The 20,836-nt window shown below is 49.4% G+C and overlaps 18 non-coding genes across 18 annotated transcripts; all 18 read right to left on the bottom strand.

The window, feature by feature from the left end:
- Window positions 1–1,022: 1,022 nt before the first annotated feature.
- Window positions 1,023–1,141, bottom strand: LOC126444795 (5S ribosomal RNA). The gene has a single exon (XR_007582745.1). It is a non-coding gene; the product is annotated as a 5S ribosomal RNA (ribosomal RNA).
- A 1,025-nt stretch (window positions 1,142–2,166) lies between these two features.
- LOC126444794 (5S ribosomal RNA) lies at window positions 2,167–2,285 on the bottom strand. Its single transcript, XR_007582744.1, has one exon. It is a non-coding gene; the product is annotated as a 5S ribosomal RNA (ribosomal RNA).
- Window positions 2,286–3,311: 1,026 nt separating this feature from the next.
- On the bottom strand, window positions 3,312–3,430 carry LOC126444793 (5S ribosomal RNA). The gene has a single exon (XR_007582743.1). It is a non-coding gene; the product is annotated as a 5S ribosomal RNA (ribosomal RNA).
- Window positions 3,431–4,456: 1,026 nt separating this feature from the next.
- Window positions 4,457–4,575, bottom strand: LOC126444791 (5S ribosomal RNA). Its single transcript, XR_007582741.1, has one exon. It is a non-coding gene; the product is annotated as a 5S ribosomal RNA (ribosomal RNA).
- Window positions 4,576–5,600: 1,025 nt separating this feature from the next.
- On the bottom strand, window positions 5,601–5,719 carry LOC126444790 (5S ribosomal RNA). Its single transcript, XR_007582740.1, has one exon. It is a non-coding gene; the product is annotated as a 5S ribosomal RNA (ribosomal RNA).
- Window positions 5,720–6,745: 1,026 nt separating this feature from the next.
- LOC126444789 (5S ribosomal RNA) lies at window positions 6,746–6,864 on the bottom strand. The gene has a single exon (XR_007582739.1). It is a non-coding gene; the product is annotated as a 5S ribosomal RNA (ribosomal RNA).
- A 1,025-nt stretch (window positions 6,865–7,889) lies between these two features.
- LOC126444787 (5S ribosomal RNA) lies at window positions 7,890–8,008 on the bottom strand. The gene has a single exon (XR_007582738.1). It is a non-coding gene; the product is annotated as a 5S ribosomal RNA (ribosomal RNA).
- A 1,025-nt stretch (window positions 8,009–9,033) lies between these two features.
- On the bottom strand, window positions 9,034–9,152 carry LOC126444786 (5S ribosomal RNA). Its single transcript, XR_007582737.1, has one exon. It is a non-coding gene; the product is annotated as a 5S ribosomal RNA (ribosomal RNA).
- Window positions 9,153–10,177: 1,025 nt separating this feature from the next.
- LOC126444785 (5S ribosomal RNA) lies at window positions 10,178–10,296 on the bottom strand. Its single transcript, XR_007582736.1, has one exon. It is a non-coding gene; the product is annotated as a 5S ribosomal RNA (ribosomal RNA).
- A 1,025-nt stretch (window positions 10,297–11,321) lies between these two features.
- Window positions 11,322–11,440, bottom strand: LOC126444784 (5S ribosomal RNA). Its single transcript, XR_007582735.1, has one exon. It is a non-coding gene; the product is annotated as a 5S ribosomal RNA (ribosomal RNA).
- Window positions 11,441–12,465: 1,025 nt separating this feature from the next.
- On the bottom strand, window positions 12,466–12,584 carry LOC126444783 (5S ribosomal RNA). Its single transcript, XR_007582734.1, has one exon. It is a non-coding gene; the product is annotated as a 5S ribosomal RNA (ribosomal RNA).
- A 1,025-nt stretch (window positions 12,585–13,609) lies between these two features.
- Window positions 13,610–13,728, bottom strand: LOC126444782 (5S ribosomal RNA). The gene has a single exon (XR_007582733.1). It is a non-coding gene; the product is annotated as a 5S ribosomal RNA (ribosomal RNA).
- Window positions 13,729–14,753: 1,025 nt separating this feature from the next.
- LOC126444781 (5S ribosomal RNA) lies at window positions 14,754–14,872 on the bottom strand. Its single transcript, XR_007582732.1, has one exon. It is a non-coding gene; the product is annotated as a 5S ribosomal RNA (ribosomal RNA).
- Window positions 14,873–15,897: 1,025 nt separating this feature from the next.
- On the bottom strand, window positions 15,898–16,016 carry LOC126444807 (5S ribosomal RNA). The gene has a single exon (XR_007582756.1). It is a non-coding gene; the product is annotated as a 5S ribosomal RNA (ribosomal RNA).
- Window positions 16,017–17,041: 1,025 nt separating this feature from the next.
- LOC126444806 (5S ribosomal RNA) lies at window positions 17,042–17,160 on the bottom strand. The gene has a single exon (XR_007582755.1). It is a non-coding gene; the product is annotated as a 5S ribosomal RNA (ribosomal RNA).
- Window positions 17,161–18,185: 1,025 nt separating this feature from the next.
- Window positions 18,186–18,304, bottom strand: LOC126444804 (5S ribosomal RNA). Its single transcript, XR_007582753.1, has one exon. It is a non-coding gene; the product is annotated as a 5S ribosomal RNA (ribosomal RNA).
- Window positions 18,305–19,329: 1,025 nt separating this feature from the next.
- On the bottom strand, window positions 19,330–19,448 carry LOC126444792 (5S ribosomal RNA). Its single transcript, XR_007582742.1, has one exon. It is a non-coding gene; the product is annotated as a 5S ribosomal RNA (ribosomal RNA).
- A 1,025-nt stretch (window positions 19,449–20,473) lies between these two features.
- LOC126444780 (5S ribosomal RNA) lies at window positions 20,474–20,592 on the bottom strand. The gene has a single exon (XR_007582731.1). It is a non-coding gene; the product is annotated as a 5S ribosomal RNA (ribosomal RNA).
- Between the last annotated feature and the right edge of the window lie 244 nt (window positions 20,593–20,836).

Genomic DNA, 20,836 nt, shown 5'->3' with positions numbered 1-20,836 from the left:
CATATAATGTAGGCGCATGGAAGAATTCGCATTCGGTTCTTATCCCAACACACACAAAATCATACTTTTCGGTCGAAAGCAGCCGCATTTTTTTTTATTGACAATTCGTCACGTTAGCGCGAACGCAATCCTGAGATCCAAAACTTATGAGCCGGAAGGACGCGCTTCGTGTATTTTTTTTTTTTTTTGGAGATTTATGAATTTATTTATTAACATTACATCGTTACAAGCTAACAACTTTACAACATAAAACACGAACAGAATTGTAATTGTAAGCACTTCCTTCCGCAATCCGACGTGCCAGCAGAGCGACTGCCGAATTAGCGGGCGCGCCGCCGTGTGTGTGAGACGCGCAGCTTCTCGTTGCACCTCCTGTCATCCGCTTGGCGCGTGCAGCCTTCGACACTCGCGGAAGACGCATCTTGTTCCTGGTGTCCAGCGCAGGAGGGCTGGCGCGCGGCCGACCGGCGTAAGGCCTGTGCGGGGTGTGGCAGTGTCTTGTTGGAGGGCGCCACTGCTGGCGATGTGAGCTTCCTCGCCTCGCCTCGCCTCGCCTCGCCTCAGACGAGGTGTTTGCGTAATTTGCAGTGCATTCGCACCATTCCTGTCCCTGTCCCCGTCCCGACTTGTCCCGACTTTGCTCGACTGCCGCTCGCTGCCGCTCGGGTCGTGGCCCATATAACAGCGCAAGCACAAGAAACGTCTGCAGGAGATGAGGAGACGAGACGAGACGACTAAAGAATAAATTTATAATTACATATCGAAGTAGGAATTGTACACCGCTACACAACAACAGGCCCTGACGTATTTCAGAACACATCTGCCGATTCGTACTGTTTTGTCGTTTTCAAAGACTTCCTGGCGAACTTGGTTAGCACATTCTCCCTCAAACTGAGATATTTACTGCAATTTCGCACCTTATGGTCATTACAGTAGATTAAAATGCTTAAGCAAGAATCTTTGTCACAACAGAACGGTGGTATGGAAAGAGGGCGGTATAAAAAAAAAAGTAAATGAAAGGGAGCCAACAGCACGTGGTGTTCCCAGGTGGTCACCCATCCAAGTACTAACCACGCCCGATGTTGTTTAACTTCGGTGATCGGACGAGAACCGGTGTATTCAACATGGTATGGCCGTTGGCGCCCATATAATGTAGGCGCATGGAAGAATTCGCATTCGGTTCTTATCCCAACACACACAAAATCATACTTTTCGGTCGAAAGCAGCCGCATTTTTTTTTATTGACAATTCGTCACGTTAGCGCGAACGCAATCCTGAGATCCAAAACTTATGAGCCGGAAGGACGCGCTTCGTGTATTTTTTTTTTTTTTTGGAGATTTATGAATTTATTTATTAACATTACATCGTTACAAGCTAACAACTTTACAACATAAAACACGAACAGAATTGTAATTGTAAGCACTTCCTTCCGCAATCCGACGTGCCAGCAGAGCGACTGCCGAATTAGCGGGCGCGCCGCCGTGTGTGTGAGACGCGCAGCTTCTCGTTGCACCTCCTGTCATCCGCTTGGCGCGTGCAGCCTTCGACACTCGCGGAAGACGCATCTTGTTCCTGGTGTCCAGCGCAGGAGGGCTGGCGCGCGGCCGACCGGCGTAAGGCCTGTGCGGGGTGTGGCAGTGTCTTGTTGGAGGGCGCCACTGCTGGCGATGTGAGCTTCCTCGCCTCGCCTCGCCTCGCCTCGCCTCAGACGAGGTGTTTGCGTAATTTGCAGTGCATTCGCACCATTCCTGTCCCTGTCCCCGTCCCGACTTGTCCCGACTTTGCTCGACTGCCGCTCGCTGCCGCTCGGGTCGTGGCCCATATAACAGCGCAAGCACAAGAAACGTCTGCAGGAGATGAGGAGACGAGACGAGACGACTAAAGAATAAATTTATAATTACATATCGAAGTAGGAATTGTACACCGCTACACAACAACAGGCCCTGACGTATTTCAGAACACATCTGCCGATTCGTACTGTTTTGTCGTTTTCAAAGACTTCCTGGCGAACTTGGTTAGCACATTCTCCCTCAAACTGAGATATTTACTGCAATTTCGCACCTTATGGTCATTACAGTAGATTAAAATGCTTAAGCAAGAATCTTTGTCACAACAGAACGGTGGTATGGAAAGAGGGCGGTATAAAAAAAAAAGTAAATGAAAGGGAGCCAACAGCACGTGGTGTTCCCAGGTGGTCACCCATCCAAGTACTAACCACGCCCGATGTTGTTTAACTTCGGTGATCGGACGAGAACCGGTGTATTCAACATGGTATGGCCGTTGGCGCCCATATAATGTAGGCGCATGGAAGAATTCGCATTCGGTTCTTATCCCAACACACACAAAATCATACTTTTCGGTCGAAAGCAGCCGCATTTTTTTTTATTGACAATTCGTCACGTTAGCGCGAACGCAATCCTGAGATCCAAAACTTATGAGCCGGAAGGACGCGCTTCGTGTATTTTTTTTTTTTTTTTGGAGATTTATGAATTTATTTATTAACATTACATCGTTACAAGCTAACAACTTTACAACATAAAACACGAACAGAATTGTAATTGTAAGCACTTCCTTCCGCAATCCGACGTGCCAGCAGAGCGACTGCCGAATTAGCGGGCGCGCCGCCGTGTGTGTGAGACGCGCAGCTTCTCGTTGCACCTCCTGTCATCCGCTTGGCGCGTGCAGCCTTCGACACTCGCGGAAGACGCATCTTGTTCCTGGTGTCCAGCGCAGGAGGGCTGGCGCGCGGCCGACCGGCGTAAGGCCTGTGCGGGGTGTGGCAGTGTCTTGTTGGAGGGCGCCACTGCTGGCGATGTGAGCTTCCTCGCCTCGCCTCGCCTCGCCTCGCCTCAGACGAGGTGTTTGCGTAATTTGCAGTGCATTCGCACCATTCCTGTCCCTGTCCCCGTCCCGACTTGTCCCGACTTTGCTCGACTGCCGCTCGCTGCCGCTCGGGTCGTGGCCCATATAACAGCGCAAGCACAAGAAACGTCTGCAGGAGATGAGGAGACGAGACGAGACGACTAAAGAATAAATTTATAATTACATATCGAAGTAGGAATTGTACACCGCTACACAACAACAGGCCCTGACGTATTTCAGAACACATCTGCCGATTCGTACTGTTTTGTCGTTTTCAAAGACTTCCTGGCGAACTTGGTTAGCACATTCTCCCTCAAACTGAGATATTTACTGCAATTTCGCACCTTATGGTCATTACAGTAGATTAAAATGCTTAAGCAAGAATCTTTGTCACAACAGAACGGTGGTATGGAAAGAGGGCGGTATAAAAAAAAAAGTAAATGAAAGGGAGCCAACAGCACGTGGTGTTCCCAGGTGGTCACCCATCCAAGTACTAACCACGCCCGATGTTGTTTAACTTCGGTGATCGGACGAGAACCGGTGTATTCAACATGGTATGGCCGTTGGCGCCCATATAATGTAGGCGCATGGAAGAATTCGCATTCGGTTCTTATCCCAACACACACAAAATCATACTTTTCGGTCGAAAGCAGCCGCATTTTTTTTTATTGACAATTCGTCACGTTAGCGCGAACGCAATCCTGAGATCCAAAACTTATGAGCCGGAAGGACGCGCTTCGTGTATTTTTTTTTTTTTTTTGGAGATTTATGAATTTATTTATTAACATTACATCGTTACAAGCTAACAACTTTACAACATAAAACACGAACAGAATTGTAATTGTAAGCACTTCCTTCCGCAATCCGACGTGCCAGCAGAGCGACTGCCGAATTAGCGGGCGCGCCGCCGTGTGTGTGAGACGCGCAGCTTCTCGTTGCACCTCCTGTCATCCGCTTGGCGCGTGCAGCCTTCGACACTCGCGGAAGACGCATCTTGTTCCTGGTGTCCAGCGCAGGAGGGCTGGCGCGCGGCCGACCGGCGTAAGGCCTGTGCGGGGTGTGGCAGTGTCTTGTTGGAGGGCGCCACTGCTGGCGATGTGAGCTTCCTCGCCTCGCCTCGCCTCGCCTCGCCTCAGACGAGGTGTTTGCGTAATTTGCAGTGCATTCGCACCATTCCTGTCCCTGTCCCCGTCCCGACTTGTCCCGACTTTGCTCGACTGCCGCTCGCTGCCGCTCGGGTCGTGGCCCATATAACAGCGCAAGCACAAGAAACGTCTGCAGGAGATGAGGAGACGAGACGAGACGACTAAAGAATAAATTTATAATTACATATCGAAGTAGGAATTGTACACCGCTACACAACAACAGGCCCTGACGTATTTCAGAACACATCTGCCGATTCGTACTGTTTTGTCGTTTTCAAAGACTTCCTGGCGAACTTGGTTAGCACATTCTCCCTCAAACTGAGATATTTACTGCAATTTCGCACCTTATGGTCATTACAGTAGATTAAAATGCTTAAGCAAGAATCTTTGTCACAACAGAACGGTGGTATGGAAAGAGGGCGGTATAAAAAAAAAAGTAAATGAAAGGGAGCCAACAGCACGTGGTGTTCCCAGGTGGTCACCCATCCAAGTACTAACCACGCCCGATGTTGTTTAACTTCGGTGATCGGACGAGAACCGGTGTATTCAACATGGTATGGCCGTTGGCGCCCATATAATGTAGGCGCATGGAAGAATTCGCATTCGGTTCTTATCCCAACACACACAAAATCATACTTTTCGGTCGAAAGCAGCCGCATTTTTTTTTATTGACAATTCGTCACGTTAGCGCGAACGCAATCCTGAGATCCAAAACTTATGAGCCGGAAGGACGCGCTTCGTGTATTTTTTTTTTTTTTTGGAGATTTATGAATTTATTTATTAACATTACATCGTTACAAGCTAACAACTTTACAACATAAAACACGAACAGAATTGTAATTGTAAGCACTTCCTTCCGCAATCCGACGTGCCAGCAGAGCGACTGCCGAATTAGCGGGCGCGCCGCCGTGTGTGTGAGACGCGCAGCTTCTCGTTGCACCTCCTGTCATCCGCTTGGCGCGTGCAGCCTTCGACACTCGCGGAAGACGCATCTTGTTCCTGGTGTCCAGCGCAGGAGGGCTGGCGCGCGGCCGACCGGCGTAAGGCCTGTGCGGGGTGTGGCAGTGTCTTGTTGGAGGGCGCCACTGCTGGCGATGTGAGCTTCCTCGCCTCGCCTCGCCTCGCCTCGCCTCAGACGAGGTGTTTGCGTAATTTGCAGTGCATTCGCACCATTCCTGTCCCTGTCCCCGTCCCGACTTGTCCCGACTTTGCTCGACTGCCGCTCGCTGCCGCTCGGGTCGTGGCCCATATAACAGCGCAAGCACAAGAAACGTCTGCAGGAGATGAGGAGACGAGACGAGACGACTAAAGAATAAATTTATAATTACATATCGAAGTAGGAATTGTACACCGCTACACAACAACAGGCCCTGACGTATTTCAGAACACATCTGCCGATTCGTACTGTTTTGTCGTTTTCAAAGACTTCCTGGCGAACTTGGTTAGCACATTCTCCCTCAAACTGAGATATTTACTGCAATTTCGCACCTTATGGTCATTACAGTAGATTAAAATGCTTAAGCAAGAATCTTTGTCACAACAGAACGGTGGTATGGAAAGAGGGCGGTATAAAAAAAAAAGTAAATGAAAGGGAGCCAACAGCACGTGGTGTTCCCAGGTGGTCACCCATCCAAGTACTAACCACGCCCGATGTTGTTTAACTTCGGTGATCGGACGAGAACCGGTGTATTCAACATGGTATGGCCGTTGGCGCCCATATAATGTAGGCGCATGGAAGAATTCGCATTCGGTTCTTATCCCAACACACACAAAATCATACTTTTCGGTCGAAAGCAGCCGCATTTTTTTTTATTGACAATTCGTCACGTTAGCGCGAACGCAATCCTGAGATCCAAAACTTATGAGCCGGAAGGACGCGCTTCGTGTATTTTTTTTTTTTTTTTGGAGATTTATGAATTTATTTATTAACATTACATCGTTACAAGCTAACAACTTTACAACATAAAACACGAACAGAATTGTAATTGTAAGCACTTCCTTCCGCAATCCGACGTGCCAGCAGAGCGACTGCCGAATTAGCGGGCGCGCCGCCGTGTGTGTGAGACGCGCAGCTTCTCGTTGCACCTCCTGTCATCCGCTTGGCGCGTGCAGCCTTCGACACTCGCGGAAGACGCATCTTGTTCCTGGTGTCCAGCGCAGGAGGGCTGGCGCGCGGCCGACCGGCGTAAGGCCTGTGCGGGGTGTGGCAGTGTCTTGTTGGAGGGCGCCACTGCTGGCGATGTGAGCTTCCTCGCCTCGCCTCGCCTCGCCTCGCCTCAGACGAGGTGTTTGCGTAATTTGCAGTGCATTCGCACCATTCCTGTCCCTGTCCCCGTCCCGACTTGTCCCGACTTTGCTCGACTGCCGCTCGCTGCCGCTCGGGTCGTGGCCCATATAACAGCGCAAGCACAAGAAACGTCTGCAGGAGATGAGGAGACGAGACGAGACGACTAAAGAATAAATTTATAATTACATATCGAAGTAGGAATTGTACACCGCTACACAACAACAGGCCCTGACGTATTTCAGAACACATCTGCCGATTCGTACTGTTTTGTCGTTTTCAAAGACTTCCTGGCGAACTTGGTTAGCACATTCTCCCTCAAACTGAGATATTTACTGCAATTTCGCACCTTATGGTCATTACAGTAGATTAAAATGCTTAAGCAAGAATCTTTGTCACAACAGAACGGTGGTATGGAAAGAGGGCGGTATAAAAAAAAAAGTAAATGAAAGGGAGCCAACAGCACGTGGTGTTCCCAGGTGGTCACCCATCCAAGTACTAACCACGCCCGATGTTGTTTAACTTCGGTGATCGGACGAGAACCGGTGTATTCAACATGGTATGGCCGTTGGCGCCCATATAATGTAGGCGCATGGAAGAATTCGCATTCGGTTCTTATCCCAACACACACAAAATCATACTTTTCGGTCGAAAGCAGCCGCATTTTTTTTTATTGACAATTCGTCACGTTAGCGCGAACGCAATCCTGAGATCCAAAACTTATGAGCCGGAAGGACGCGCTTCGTGTATTTTTTTTTTTTTTTGGAGATTTATGAATTTATTTATTAACATTACATCGTTACAAGCTAACAACTTTACAACATAAAACACGAACAGAATTGTAATTGTAAGCACTTCCTTCCGCAATCCGACGTGCCAGCAGAGCGACTGCCGAATTAGCGGGCGCGCCGCCGTGTGTGTGAGACGCGCAGCTTCTCGTTGCACCTCCTGTCATCCGCTTGGCGCGTGCAGCCTTCGACACTCGCGGAAGACGCATCTTGTTCCTGGTGTCCAGCGCAGGAGGGCTGGCGCGCGGCCGACCGGCGTATGGCCTGTGCGGGGTGTGGCAGTGTCTTGTTGGAGGGCGCCACTGCTGGCGATGTGAGCTTCCTCGCCTCGCCTCGCCTCGCCTCGCCTCAGACGAGGTGTTTGCGTAATTTGCAGTGCATTCGCACCATTCCTGTCCCTGTCCCCGTCCCGACTTGTCCCGACTTTGCTCGACTGCCGCTCGCTGCCGCTCGGGTCGTGGCCCATATAACAGCGCAAGCACAAGAAACGTCTGCAGGAGATGAGGAGACGAGACGAGACGACTAAAGAATAAATTTATAATTACATATCGAAGTAGGAATTGTACACCGCTACACAACAACAGGCCCTGACGTATTTCAGAACACATCTGCCGATTCGTACTGTTTTGTCGTTTTCAAAGACTTCCTGGCGAACTTGGTTAGCACATTCTCCCTCAAACTGAGATATTTACTGCAATTTCGCACCTTATGGTCATTACAGTAGATTAAAATGCTTAAGCAAGAATCTTTGTCACAACAGAACGGTGGTATGGAAAGAGGGCGGTATAAAAAAAAAAGTAAATGAAAGGGAGCCAACAGCACGTGGTGTTCCCAGGTGGTCACCCATCCAAGTACTAACCACGCCCGATGTTGTTTAACTTCGGTGATCGGACGAGAACCGGTGTATTCAACATGGTATGGCCGTTGGCGCCCATATAATGTAGGCGCATGGAAGAATTCGCATTCGGTTCTTATCCCAACACACACAAAATCATACTTTTCGGTCGAAAGCAGCCGCATTTTTTTTTATTGACAATTCGTCACGTTAGCGCGAACGCAATCCTGAGATCCAAAACTTATGAGCCGGAAGGACGCGCTTCGTGTATTTTTTTTTTTTTTTGGAGATTTATGAATTTATTTATTAACATTACATCGTTACAAGCTAACAACTTTACAACATAAAACACGAACAGAATTGTAATTGTAAGCACTTCCTTCCGCAATCCGACGTGCCAGCAGAGCGACTGCCGAATTAGCGGGCGCGCCGCCGTGTGTGTGAGACGCGCAGCTTCTCGTTGCACCTCCTGTCATCCGCTTGGCGCGTGCAGCCTTCGACACTCGCGGAAGACGCATCTTGTTCCTGGTGTCCAGCGCAGGAGGGCTGGCGCGCGGCCGACCGGCGTAAGGCCTGTGCGGGGTGTGGCAGTGTCTTGTTGGAGGGCGCCACTGCTGGCGATGTGAGCTTCCTCGCCTCGCCTCGCCTCGCCTCGCCTCAGACGAGGTGTTTGCGTAATTTGCAGTGCATTCGCACCATTCCTGTCCCTGTCCCCGTCCCGACTTGTCCCGACTTTGCTCGACTGCCGCTCGCTGCCGCTCGGGTCGTGGCCCATATAACAGCGCAAGCACAAGAAACGTCTGCAGGAGATGAGGAGACGAGACGAGACGACTAAAGAATAAATTTATAATTACATATCGAAGTAGGAATTGTACACCGCTACACAACAACAGGCCCTGACGTATTTCAGAACACATCTGCCGATTCGTACTGTTTTGTCGTTTTCAAAGACTTCCTGGCGAACTTGGTTAGCACATTCTCCCTCAAACTGAGATATTTACTGCAATTTCGCACCTTATGGTCATTACAGTAGATTAAAATGCTTAAGCAAGAATCTTTGTCACAACAGAACGGTGGTATGGAAAGAGGGCGGTATAAAAAAAAAAGTAAATGAAAGGGAGCCAACAGCACGTGGTGTTCCCAGGTGGTCACCCATCCAAGTACTAACCACGCCCGATGTTGTTTAACTTCGGTGATCGGACGAGAACCGGTGTATTCAACATGGTATGGCCGTTGGCGCCCATATAATGTAGGCGCATGGAAGAATTCGCATTCGGTTCTTATCCCAACACACACAAAATCATACTTTTCGGTCGAAAGCAGCCGCATTTTTTTTTATTGACAATTCGTCACGTTAGCGCGAACGCAATCCTGAGATCCAAAACTTATGAGCCGGAAGGACGCGCTTCGTGTATTTTTTTTTTTTTTTGGAGATTTATGAATTTATTTATTAACATTACATCGTTACAAGCTAACAACTTTACAACATAAAACACGAACAGAATTGTAATTGTAAGCACTTCCTTCCGCAATCCGACGTGCCAGCAGAGCGACTGCCGAATTAGCGGGCGCGCCGCCGTGTGTGTGAGACGCGCAGCTTCTCGTTGCACCTCCTGTCATCCGCTTGGCGCGTGCAGCCTTCGACACTCGCGGAAGACGCATCTTGTTCCTGGTGTCCAGCGCAGGAGGGCTGGCGCGCGGCCGACCGGCGTAAGGCCTGTGCGGGGTGTGGCAGTGTCTTGTTGGAGGACGCCACTGCTGGCGATGTGAGCTTCCTCGCCTCGCCTCGCCTCGCCTCGCCTCAGACGAGGTGTTTGCGTAATTTGCAGTGCATTCGCACCATTCCTGTCCCTGTCCCCGTCCCGACTTGTCCCGACTTTGCTCGACTGCCGCTCGCTGCCGCTCGGGTCGTGGCCCATATAACAGCGCAAGCACAAGAAACGTCTGCAGGAGATGAGGAGACGAGACGAGACGACTAAAGAATAAATTTATAATTACATATCGAAGTAGGAATTGTACACCGCTACACAACAACAGGCCCTGACGTATTTCAGAACACATCTGCCGATTCGTACTGTTTTGTCGTTTTCAAAGACTTCCTGGCGAACTTGGTTAGCACATTCTCCCTCAAACTGAGATATTTACTGCAATTTCGCACCTTATGGTCATTACAGTAGATTAAAATGCTTAAGCAAGAATCTTTGTCACAACAGAACGGTGGTATGGAAAGAGGGCGGTATAAAAAAAAAAGTAAATGAAAGGGAGCCAACAGCACGTGGTGTTCCCAGGTGGTCACCCATCCAAGTACTAACCACGCCCGATGTTGTTTAACTTCGGTGATCGGACGAGAACCGGTGTATTCAACATGGTATGGCCGTTGGCGCCCATATAATGTAGGCGCATGGAAGAATTCGCATTCGGTTCTTATCCCAACACACACAAAATCATACTTTTCGGTCGAAAGCAGCCGCATTTTTTTTTATTGACAATTCGTCACGTTAGCGCGAACGCAATCCTGAGATCCAAAACTTATGAGCCGGAAGGACGCGCTTCGTGTATTTTTTTTTTTTTTTGGAGATTTATGAATTTATTTATTAACATTACATCGTTACAAGCTAACAACTTTACAACATAAAACACGAACAGAATTGTAATTGTAAGCACTTCCTTCCGCAATCCGACGTGCCAGCAGAGCGACTGCCGAATTAGCGGGCGCGCCGCCGTGTGTGTGAGACGCGCAGCTTCTCGTTGCACCTCCTGTCATCCGCTTGGCGCGTGCAGCCTTCGACACTCGCGGAAGACGCATCTTGTTCCTGGTGTCCAGCGCAGGAGGGCTGGCGCGCGGCCGACCGGCGTAAGGCCTGTGCGGGGTGTGGCAGTGTCTTGTTGGAGGGCGCCACTGCTGGCGATGTGAGCTTCCTCGCCTCGCCTCGCCTCGCCTCGCCTCAGACGAGGTGTTTGCGTAATTTGCAGTGCATTCGCACCATTCCTGTCCCTGTCCCCGTCCCGACTTGTCCCGACTTTGCTCGACTGCCGCTCGCTGCCGCTCGGGTCGTGGCCCATATAACAGCGCAAGCACAAGAAACGTCTGCAGGAGATGAGGAGACGAGACGAGACGACTAAAGAATAAATTTATAATTACATATCGAAGTAGGAATTGTACACCGCTACACAACAACAGGCCCTGACGTATTTCAGAACACATCTGCCGATTCGTACTGTTTTGTCGTTTTCAAAGACTTCCTGGCGAACTTGGTTAGCACATTCTCCCTCAAACTGAGATATTTACTGCAATTTCGCACCTTATGGTCATTACAGTAGATTAAAATGCTTAAGCAAGAATCTTTGTCACAACAGAACGGTGGTATGGAAAGAGGGCGGTATAAAAAAAAAAGTAAATGAAAGGGAGCCAACAGCACGTGGTGTTCCCAGGTGGTCACCCATCCAAGTACTAACCACGCCCGATGTTGTTTAACTTCGGTGATCGGACGAGAACCGGTGTATTCAACATGGTATGGCCGTTGGCGCCCATATAATGTAGGCGCATGGAAGAATTCGCATTCGGTTCTTATCCCAACACACACAAAATCATACTTTTCGGTCGAAAGCAGCCGCATTTTTTTTTATTGACAATTCGTCACGTTAGCGCGAACGCAATCCTGAGATCCAAAACTTATGAGCCGGAAGGACGCGCTTCGTGTATTTTTTTTTTTTTTTGGAGATTTATGAATTTATTTATTAACATTACATCGTTACAAGCTAACAACTTTACAACATAAAACACGAACAGAATTGTAATTGTAAGCACTTCCTTCCGCAATCCGACGTGCCAGCAGAGCGACTGCCGAATTAGCGGGCGCGCCGCCGTGTGTGTGAGACGCGCAGCTTCTCGTTGCACCTCCTGTCATCCGCTTGGCGCGTGCAGCCTTCGACACTCGCGGAAGACGCATCTTGTTCCTGGTGTCCAGCGCAGGAGGGCTGGCGCGCGGCCGACCGGCGTAAGGCCTGTGCGGGGTGTGGCAGTGTCTTGTTGGAGGGCGCCACTGCTGGCGATGTGAGCTTCCTCGCCTCGCCTCGCCTCGCCTCGCCTCAGACGAGGTGTTTGCGTAATTTGCAGTGCATTCGCACCATTCCTGTCCCTGTCCCCGTCCCGACTTGTCCCGACTTTGCTCGACTGCCGCTCGCTGCCGCTCGGGTCGTGGCCCATATAACAGCGCAAGCACAAGAAACGTCTGCAGGAGATGAGGAGACGAGACGAGACGACTAAAGAATAAATTTATAATTACATATCGAAGTAGGAATTGTACACCGCTACACAACAACAGGCCCTGACGTATTTCAGAACACATCTGCCGATTCGTACTGTTTTGTCGTTTTCAAAGACTTCCTGGCGAACTTGGTTAGCACATTCTCCCTCAAACTGAGATATTTACTGCAATTTCGCACCTTATGGTCATTACAGTAGATTAAAATGCTTAAGCAAGAATCTTTGTCACAACAGAACGGTGGTATGGAAAGAGGGCGGTATAAAAAAAAAAGTAAATGAAAGGGAGCCAACAGCACGTGGTGTTCCCAGGTGGTCACCCATCCAAGTACTAACCACGCCCGATGTTGTTTAACTTCGGTGATCGGACGAGAACCGGTGTATTCAACATGGTATGGCCGTTGGCGCCCATATAATGTAGGCGCATGGAAGAATTCGCATTCGGTTCTTATCCCAACACACACAAAATCATACTTTTCGGTCGAAAGCAGCCGCATTTTTTTTTATTGACAATTCGTCACGTTAGCGCGAACGCAATCCTGAGATCCAAAACTTATGAGCCGGAAGGACGCGCTTCGTGTATTTTTTTTTTTTTTTGGAGATTTATGAATTTATTTATTAACATTACATCGTTACAAGCTAACAACTTTACAACATAAAACACGAACAGAATTGTAATTGTAAGCACTTCCTTCCGCAATCCGACGTGCCAGCAGAGCGACTGCCGAATTAGCGGGCGCGCCGCCGTGTGTGTGAGACGCGCAGCTTCTCGTTGCACCTCCTGTCATCCGCTTGGCGCGTGCAGCCTTCGACACTCGCGGAAGACGCATCTTGTTCCTGGTGTCCAGCGCAGGAGGGCTGGCGCGCGGCCGACCGGCGTAAGGCCTGTGCGGGGTGTGGCAGTGTCTTGTTGGAGGGCGCCACTGCTGGCGATGTGAGCTTCCTCGCCTCGCCTCGCCTCGCCTCGCCTCAGACGAGGTGTTTGCGTAATTTGCAGTGCATTCGCACCATTCCTGTCCCTGTCCCCGTCCCGACTTGTCCCGACTTTGCTCGACTGCCGCTCGCTGCCGCTCGGGTCGTGGCCCATATAACAGCGCAAGCACAAGAAACGTCTGCAGGAGATGAGGAGACGAGACGAGACGACTAAAGAATAAATTTATAATTACATATCGAAGTAGGAATTGTACACCGCTACACAACAACAGGCCCTGACGTATTTCAGAACACATCTGCCGATTCGTACTGTTTTGTCGTTTTCAAAGACTTCCTGGCGAACTTGGTTAGCACATTCTCCCTCAAACTGAGATATTTACTGCAATTTCGCACCTTATGGTCATTACAGTAGATTAAAATGCTTAAGCAAGAATCTTTGTCACAACAGAACGGTGGTATGGAAAGAGGGCGGTATAAAAAAAAAAGTAAATGAAAGGGAGCCAACAGCACGTGGTGTTCCCAGGTGGTCACCCATCCAAGTACTAACCACGCCCGATGTTGTTTAACTTCGGTGATCGGACGAGAACCGGTGTATTCAACATGGTATGGCCGTTGGCGCCCATATAATGTAGGCGCATGGAAGAATTCGCATTCGGTTCTTATCCCAACACACACAAAATCATACTTTTCGGTCGAAAGCAGCCGCATTTTTTTTTATTGACAATTCGTCACGTTAGCGCGAACGCAATCCTGAGATCCAAAACTTATGAGCCGGAAGGACGCGCTTCGTGTATTTTTTTTTTTTTTTGGAGATTTATGAATTTATTTATTAACATTACATCGTTACAAGCTAACAACTTTACAACATAAAACACGAACAGAATTGTAATTGTAAGCACTTCCTTCCGCAATCCGACGTGCCAGCAGAGCGACTGCCGAATTAGCGGGCGCGCCGCCGTGTGTGTGAGACGCGCAGCTTCTCGTTGCACCTCCTGTCATCCGCTTGGCGCGTGCAGCCTTCGACACTCGCGGAAGACGCATCTTGTTCCTGGTGTCCAGCGCAGGAGGGCTGGCGCGCGGCCGACCGGCGTAAGGCCTGTGCGGGGTGTGGCAGTGTCTTGTTGGAGGGCGCCACTGCTGGCGATGTGAGCTTCCTCGCCTCGCCTCGCCTCGCCTCGCCTCAGACGAGGTGTTTGCGTAATTTGCAGTGCATTCGCACCATTCCTGTCCCTGTCCCCGTCCCGACTTGTCCCGACTTTGCTCGACTGCCGCTCGCTGCCGCTCGGGTCGTGGCCCATATAACAGCGCAAGCACAAGAAACGTCTGCAGGAGATGAGGAGACGAGACGAGACGACTAAAGAATAAATTTATAATTACATATCGAAGTAGGAATTGTACACCGCTACACAACAACAGGCCCTGACGTATTTCAGAACACATCTGCCGATTCGTACTGTTTTGTCGTTTTCAAAGACTTCCTGGCGAACTTGGTTAGCACATTCTCCCTCAAACTGAGATATTTACTGCAATTTCGCACCTTATGGTCATTACAGTAGATTAAAATGCTTAAGCAAGAATCTTTGTCACAACAGAACGGTGGTATGGAAAGAGGGCGGTATAAAAAAAAAAGTAAATGAAAGGGAGCCAACAGCACGTGGTGTTCCCAGGTGGTCACCCATCCAAGTACTAACCACGCCCGATGTTGTTTAACTTCGGTGATCGGACGAGAACCGGTGTATTCAACATGGTATGGCCGTTGGCGCCCATATAATGTAGGCGCATGGAAGAATTCGCATTCGGTTCTTATCCCAACACACACAAAATCATACTTTTCGGTCGAAAGCAGCCGCATTTTTTTTTATTGACAATTCGTCACGTTAGCGCGAACGCAATCCTGAGATCCAAAACTTATGAGCCGGAAGGACGCGCTTCGTGTATTTTTTTTTTTTTTTGGAGATTTATGAATTTATTTATTAACATTACATCGTTACAAGCTAACAACTTTACAACATAAAACACGAACAGAATTGTAATTGTAAGCACTTCCTTCCGCAATCCGACGTGCCAGCAGAGCGACTGCCGAATTAGCGGGCGCGCCGCCGTGTGTGTGAGACGCGCAGCTTCTCGTTGCACCTCCTGTCATCCGCTTGGCGCGTGCAGCCTTCGACACTCGCGGAAGACGCATCTTGTTCCTGGTGTCCAGCGCAGGAGGGCTGGCGCGCGGCCGACCGGCGTAAGGCCTGTGCGGGGTGTGGCAGTGTCTTGTTGGAGGGCGCCACTGCTGGCGATGTGAGCTTCCTCGCCTCGCCTCGCCTCGCCTCGCCTCAGACGAGGTGTTTGCGTAATTTGCAGTGCATTCGCACCATTCCTGTCCCTGTCCCCGTCCCGACTTGTCCCGACTTTGCTCGACTGCCGCTCGCTGCCGCTCGGGTCGTGGCCCATATAACAGCGCAAGCACAAGAAACGTCTGCAGGAGATGAGGAGACGAGACGAGACGACTAAAGAATAAATTTATAATTACATATCGAAGTAGGAATTGTACACCGCTACACAACAACAGGCCCTGACGTATTTCAGAACACATCTGCCGATTCGTACTGTTTTGTCGTTTTCAAAGACTTCCTGGCGAACTTGGTTAGCACATTCTCCCTCAAACTGAGATATTTACTGCAATTTCGCACCTTATGGTCATTACAGTAGATTAAAATGCTTAAGCAAGAATCTTTGTCACAACAGAACGGTGGTATGGAAAGAGGGCGGTATAAAAAAAAAAGTAAATGAAAGGGAGCCAACAGCACGTGGTGTTCCCAGGTGGTCACCCATCCAAGTACTAACCACGCCCGATGTTGTTTAACTTCGGTGATCGGACGAGAACCGGTGTATTCAACATGGTATGGCCGTTGGCGCCCATATAATGTAGGCGCATGGAAGAATTCGCATTCGGTTCTTATCCCAACACACACAAAATCATACTTTTCGGTCGAAAGCAGCCGCATTTTTTTTTATTGACAATTCGTCACGTTAGCGCGAACGCAATCCTGAGATCCAAAACTTATGAGCCGGAAGGACGCGCTTCGTGTATTTTTTTTTTTTTTTGGAGATTTATGAATTTATTTATTAACATTACATCGTTACAAGCTAACAACTTTACAACATAAAACACGAACAGAATTGTAATTGTAAGCACTTCCTTCCGCAATCCGACGTGCCAGCAGAGCGACTGCCGAATTAGCGGGCGCGCCGCCGTGTGTGTGAGACGCGCAGCTTCTCGTTGCACCTCCTGTCATCCGCTTGGCGCGTGCAGCCTTCGACACTCGCGGAAGACGCATCTTGTTCCTGGTGTCCAGCGCAGGAGGGCTGGCGCGCGGCCGACCGGCGTAAGGCCTGTGCGGGGTGTGGCAGTGTCTTGTTGGAGGGCGCCACTGCTGGCGATGTGAGCTTCCTCGCCTCGCCTCGCCTCGCCTCGCCTCAGACGAGGTGTTTGCGTAATTTGCAGTGCATTCGCACCATTCCTGTCCCTGTCCCCGTCCCGACTTGTCCCGACTTTGCTCGACTGCCGCTCGCTGCCGCTCGGGTCGTGGCCCATATAACAGCGCAAGCACAAGAAACGTCTGCAGGAGATGAGGAGACGAGACGAGACGACTAAAGAATAAATTTATAATTACATATCGAAGTAGGAATTGTACACCGCTACACAACAACAGGCCCTGACGTATTTCAGAACACATCTGCCGATTCGTACTGTTTTGTCGTTTTCAAAGACTTCCTGGCGAACTTGGTTAGCACATTCTCCCTCAAACTGAGATATTTACTGCAATTTCGCACCTTATGGTCATTACAGTAGATTAAAATGCTTAAGCAAGAATCTTTGTCACAACAGAACGGTGGTATGGAAAGAGGGCGGTATAAAAAAAAAAGTAAATGAAAGGGAGCCAACAGCACGTGGTGTTCCCAGGTGGTCACCCATCCAAGTACTAACCACGCCCGATGTTGTTTAACTTCGGTGATCGGACGAGAACCGGTGTATTCAACATGGTATGGCCGTTGGCGCCCATATAATGTAGGCGCATGGAAGAATTCGCATTCGGTTCTTATCCCAACACACACAAAATCATACTTTTCGGTCGAAAGCAGCCGCATTTTTTTTTATTGACAATTCGTCACGTTAGCGCGAACGCAATCCTGAGATCCAAAACTTATGAGCCGGAAGGACGCGCTTCGTGTATTTTTTTTTTTTTTTGGAGATTTATGAATTTATTTATTAACATTACATCGTTACAAGCTAACAACTTTACAACATAAAACACGAACAGAATTGTAATTGTAAGCACTTCCTTCCGCAATCCGACGTGCCAGCAGAGCGACTGCCGAATTAGCGGGCGCGCCGCCGTGTGTGTGAGACGCGCAGCTTCTCGTTGCACCTCCTGTCATCCGCTTGGCGCGTGCAGCCTTCGACACTCGCGGAAGACGCATCTTGTTCCTGGTGTCCAGCGCAGGAGGGCTGGCGCGCGGCCGACCGGCGTAAGGCCTGTGCGGGGTGTGGCAGTGTCTTGTTGGAGGGCGCCACTGCTGGCGATGTGAGCTTCCTCGCCTCGCCTCGCCTCGCCTCGCCTCAGACGAGGTGTTTGCGTAATTTGCAGTGCATTCGCACCATTCCTGTCCCTGTCCCCGTCCCGACTTGTCCCGACTTTGCTCGACTGCCGCTCGCTGCCGCTCGGGTCGTGGCCCATATAACAGCGCAAGCACAAGAAACGTCTGCAGGAGATGAGGAGACGAGACGAGACGACTAAAGAATAAATTTATAATTACATATCGAAGTAGGAATTGTACACCGCTACACAACAACAGGCCCTGACGTATTTCAGAACACATCTGCCGATTCGTACTGTTTTGTCGTTTTCAAAGACTTCCTGGCGAACTTGGTTAGCACATTCTCCCTCAAACTGAGATATTTACTGCAATTTCGCACCTTATGGTCATTACAGTAGATTAAAATGCTTAAGCAAGAATCTTTGTCACAACAGAACGGTGGTATGGAAAGAGGGCGGTATAAAAAAAAAAGTAAATGAAAGGGAGCCAACAGCACGTGGTGTTCCCAGGTGGTCACCCATCCAAGTACTAACCACGCCCGATGTTGTTTAACTTCGGTGATCGGACGAGAACCGGTGTATTCAACATGGTATGGCCGTTGGCGCCCATATAATGTAGGCGCATGGAAGAATTCGCATTCGGTTCTTATCCCAACACACACAAAATCATACTTTTCGGTCGAAAGCAGCCGCATTTTTTTTTATTGACAATTCGTCACGTTAGCGCGAACGCAATCCTGAGATCCAAAACTTATGAGCCGGAAGGACGCGCTTCGTGTATTTTTTTTTTTTTTTGGAGATTTATGAATTTATTTATTAACATTACATCGTTACAAGCTAACAACTTTACAACATAAAACACGAACAGAATTGTAATTGTAAGCACTTCCTTCCGCAATCCGACGTGCCAGCAGAGCGACTGCCGAATTAGCGGGCGCGCCGCCGTGTGTGTGAGACGCGCAGCTTCTCGTTGCACCTCCTGTCATCCGCTTGGCGCGTGCAGCCTTCGACACTCGCGGAAGACGCATCTTGTTCCTGGTGTCCAGCGCAGGAGGGCTGGCGCGCGGCCGACCGGCGTAAGGCCTGTGCGGGGTGTGGCAGTGTCTTGTTGGAGGGCGCCACTGCTGGCGATGTGAGCTTCCTCGCCTCGCCTCGCCTCGCCTCGCCTCAGACGAGGTGTTTGCGTAATTTGCAGTGCATTCGCACCATTCCTGTCCCTGTCCCCGTCCCGACTTGTCCCGACTTTGCTCGACTGCCGCTCGCTGCCGCTCGGGTCGTGGCCCATATAACAGCGCAAGCACAAGAAACGTCTGCAGGAGATGAGGAGACGAGACGAGACGACTAAAGAATAAATTTATAATTACATATCGAAGTAGGAATTGTACACCGCTACACAACAACAGGCCCTGACGTATTTCAGAACACATCTGCCGATTCGTACTGTTTTGTCGTTTTCAAAGACTTCCTGGCGAACTTGGTTAGCACATTCTCCCTCAAACTGAGATATTTACTGCAATTTCGCACCTTATGGTCATTACAGTAGATTAAAATGCTTAAGCAAGAATCTTTGTCACAACAGAACGGTGGTATGGAAAGAGGGCGGTATAAAAAAAAAAGTAAATGAAAGGGAGCCAACAGCACGTGGTGTTCCCAGGTGGTCACCCATCCAAGTACTAACCACGCCCGATGTTGTTTAACTTCGGTGATCGGACGAGAACCGGTGTATTCAACATGGTATGGCCGTTGGCGCCCATATAATGTAGGCGCATGGAAGAATTCGCATTCGGTTCTTATCCCAACACACACAAAATCATACTTTTCGGTCGAAAGCAGCCGCATTTTTTTTTATTGACAATTCGTCACGTTAGCGCGAACGCAATCCTGAGATCCAAAACTTATGAGCCGGAAGGACGCGCTTCGTGTATTTTTTTTTTTTTTTGGAGATTTATGAATTTATTTATTAACATTACATCGTTACAAGCTAACAACTTTACAACATAAAACACGAACAGAATTGTAATTGTAAGCACTTCCTTCCGCAATCCGACGTGCCAGCAGAGCGACTGCCGAATTAGCGGGCGCGCCGCCGTGTGTGTGAGACGCGCAGCTTCTCGTTGCACCTCCTGTCATCCGCTTGGCGCGTGCAGCCTTCGACACTCGCGGAAGACGCATCTTGTTCCTGGTGTCCAGCGCAGGAGGGCTGGCGCGCGGCCGACCGGCGTAAGGCCTGTGCGGGGTGTGGCAGTGTCTTGTTGGAGGGCGCCACTGCTGGCGATGTGAGCTTCCTCGCCTCGCCTCGCCTCGCCTCGCCTCAGACGAGGTGTTTGCGTAATTTGCAGTGCATTCGCACCATTCCTGTCCCTGTCCCCGTCCCGACTTGTCCCGACTTTGCTCGACTGCCGCTCGCTGCCGCTCGGGTCGTGGCCCATATAACAGCGCAAGCACAAGAAACGTCTGCAGGAGATGAGGAGACGAGACGAGACGACTAAAGAATAAATTTATAATTACATATCGAAGTAGGAATTGTACACCGCTACACAACAACAGGCCCTGACGTATTTCAGAACACATCTGCCGATTCGTACTGTTTTGTCGTTTTCAAAGACTTCCTGGCGAACTTGGTTAGCACATTCTCCCTCAAACTGAGATATTTACTGCAATTTCGCACCTTATGGTCATTACAGTAGATTAAAATGCTTAAGCAAGAATCTTTGTCACAACAGAACGGTGGTATGGAAAGAGGGCGGTATAAAAAAAAAAGTAAATGAAAGGGAGCCAACAGCACGTGGTGTTCCCAGGTGGTCACCCATCCAAGTACTAACCACGCCCGATGTTGTTTAACTTCGGTGATCGGACGAGAACCGGTGTATTCAACATGGTATGGCCGTTGGCGCCCATATAATGTAGGCGCATGGAAGAATTCGCATTCGGTTCTTATCCCAACACACACAAAATCATACTTTTCGGTCGAAAGCAGCCGCATTTTTTTTTATTGACAATTCGTCACGTTAGCGCGAACGCAATCCTGAGATCCAAAACTTATGAGCCGGAAGGACGCGCTTCGTGTATTTTTTTTTTTTTTTGGAGATTTATGAATTTATTTATTAACATTACATCGTTACAAGCTAACAACTTT

The sequence above is a fragment of the Schistocerca serialis genome, unplaced genomic scaffold (assembly GCF_023864345.2).
Source record: "Schistocerca serialis cubense isolate TAMUIC-IGC-003099 unplaced genomic scaffold, iqSchSeri2.2 HiC_scaffold_302, whole genome shotgun sequence".
In the NCBI taxonomy this organism is placed as follows: domain Eukaryota; kingdom Metazoa; phylum Arthropoda; class Insecta; order Orthoptera; family Acrididae; genus Schistocerca; species Schistocerca serialis.
Note: the sequence above shows the minus strand (reverse complement) of the source record. Positions and strands in the feature narration are given on the sequence as shown.